The sequence below is a fragment of the Palaemon carinicauda genome, unplaced genomic scaffold, assembly GCF_036898095.1.
Source record: "Palaemon carinicauda isolate YSFRI2023 unplaced genomic scaffold, ASM3689809v2 scaffold72, whole genome shotgun sequence".
Lineage (NCBI taxonomy): Eukaryota > Metazoa > Arthropoda > Malacostraca > Decapoda > Palaemonidae > Palaemon > Palaemon carinicauda.
The window spans coordinates 165,001-167,500 of record NW_027172005.1 but is presented as its reverse complement, the minus strand read 5'-3'; the positions used below and the strand labels follow the sequence as shown (position 1 = coordinate 167,500).

The 2,500-nt window shown below is 34.0% G+C and overlaps 1 protein-coding gene across 1 annotated transcript in view; it reads left to right on the top strand.

Moving 5' to 3' along the window:
• The window catches only part of LOC137637415 (uncharacterized), an 11,453-nt gene that overhangs the window by 2,430 nt on the left and 6,523 nt on the right, over positions 1-2,500 (top strand). The window lies entirely within an intron of this gene.

Below are 2,500 nucleotides of genomic sequence, written 5' to 3'. Positions count from 1 at the left end.
GTGCATATTTTAATTGCCTATCTTATTTGGTGGTGTCGAAGGTATGCGCTCAACCGATTTCCTGTTTAGTCCATTTCCTGTTAGTAGACGATACCGTTGATTATTTAGAAAAGGCAGTTATCCCAATGCGTGTTTATAATTGTAATTATTATTGAAAACGTAATATGTTCTAATAAAGTAAGACTATAGCACGTGGTCAATTATGTCTAAGGATAAACATTGATTCAAGTTATTCGAAGGAGTAGGTCTAGTGAGAAAACCCTTTCATTCCTGACTCATCTTTCGGGGGGAGAGAGAGAGAGAGAGAGAGAGAGAGAGAGAGAGAGAGAGAGAGAGAGAGAGAGAGAGAGAGAGAGAGAGAGTCCCTAGTGAGAAAACCCTTTCATTCCTGACTCATCTTTCGGGTGAGACAGTCGAAGGCCACACTCAGGGAGTCTCCCTTTCGAATCGTACGTCTGGCCTTACTGCATTCAAGTCAAAACATCGCCACTACGAGAGAGAGAGAGAGAGAGAGAGAGAGAGAGAGAGAGAGAGAGAGAGAGAGGCATACAAGAGTACAAAAAAGCAAAGCCCATAGAAAAAAATTAAAACGAAAGTGGCAAATGAAACGAAAACAAAAAATAGAAGAGAAAGCAGAGATGACAAGGAACGAAAAAGGAAACTTGAAAGCTCTCTCTCTCTCTCTCTCTCTCTCTCTCTCTCTCTCTCTCTCTCTCTCTCTCTCTCTCTCTCTCTCTCTCTTGTTTTGTTAAAGTTTTTATAGTTTATATAGGAAATATTTATTTTAATGTTGTTGCTATTAAAATATGTTCTTTTTTTTTCCTTTCTTCACTGAGCTATTTTCCCTGTTAGGGCCCCAGGGGCTTATAGCATCCTGCTTTTCCAACTAGGGTTGTAGCTTAGCAAGTAATAATAATAATAATGATAATAATAATAATAATAATATATCTATATATATATATATATATATATATATATATATATATATATATATATATATATATATATATATATGTATGTATGTATGCTGATTCGACTTTCATAAAATGTTTCGTTTATTATTTATCTGTGCAATAATATAATTTTCTGAAGAAATGTGTACAATGTTAATGATTTATTTCTCTTTTATTCATTGTAAAATATTATTGCTAATTTTCAAAAAGAAAGAGAAAATCACAAAAATATGCACGAAATACCGAATTGACAACTCACCATCGGCAGTATGGGAGATGAAACCTTAAGTTGATATAGCTCACTGTCTATTGGTTACCATGTGCAACTAAAATTAGACTATTGAATAATTAGACTATAGACATATTTAGCAGAACTAAGTAGACATTAAGGATATAAAAATACTAAATTATATAATACCGATGAAAACAACTTTGTACTAAACCACGAAGAGAGAGAGAGAGAGAGAGAGAGAGAGAGAGAGAGGAGGAGAGAGAGAGGAGAGGAGAGAGGGGGGGGGACAGCTAGTAATTCAAGTTTCAATTATTGATATGTTAATATCTTCTAGCAGAGAGAGAGAGAGAGAGAGAGAGAGAGGACAGCTAATAATTCAAGTTTTAATTACTGATAAGAGAGAGAGAGAGAGAGAGAGAGAGAGAGAGAGAGAGAGAGAGAGAGGGGGGGGGGGACAGCTAATAATTCAAGTTTTAATTATTGATATGTTATCTTCTAGGAGAGAGAGAGAGAGAGGAGGAGAGAGAGAGGAGAGAGAGAGAGAGAGAGAGAGAGAGTTCTTGAATTCGAAATATTACGATATATTACAGACTCCATAGCTATGGTAAGATGTTCTAGGAAAAGGACACTCCAAAAATCAAACCATTGTTCTCTAGTCTAGGGTAGTGCCATAGCCTCTGTACCGTGGTCTTCCACTATTTGGGTTAGAGTTCTCTTGCTTGAGGGTACACCCGGGCATGCTGTTCTATCTTATTTCTCTTCCCCTTGTCTTTTTGAAGGTTTTACAGGTTATATAGAAAGAAAAAATCTACCTTAATGTTGCTACTGTTTTTAAAATATCTTATTTTAATTGTTCACTAGCGGAACCCATGTAAATTACACGAAATTATATTTTCAATACTAATTATCTTGTTCCTAACCTATACATGTTTGAATAAAATGTTTCGAGATTAATTTTATAATCTAGGTTATGGAAATTGATAGAACTCAATTTTTTGTCTAATATTTAAAATAAAGAGTCAGGTGCTAAAGACAAAATTGGGAAAACTATATAAGATGTTCTTTGGTTAAGTAATAAAAGTTTAATGTGAATTTATAAGAGTATACCACGAAATTATTTCCATTTTCTTTTTAAAAGTATACCATGAACTTATTTCCATTTTCTTTTTAAGAGTATACTATGAACTTATTTCCGTTTTCTTTGTAAGAGTATACCATGAACTTATTTCCGTTTTCTTTGTAAGAGTATACCATGAACTTATTTCCATTTTCTTTTTAAGAGTATACCATGAACTTATTTCCGTTTTCTTTGTAA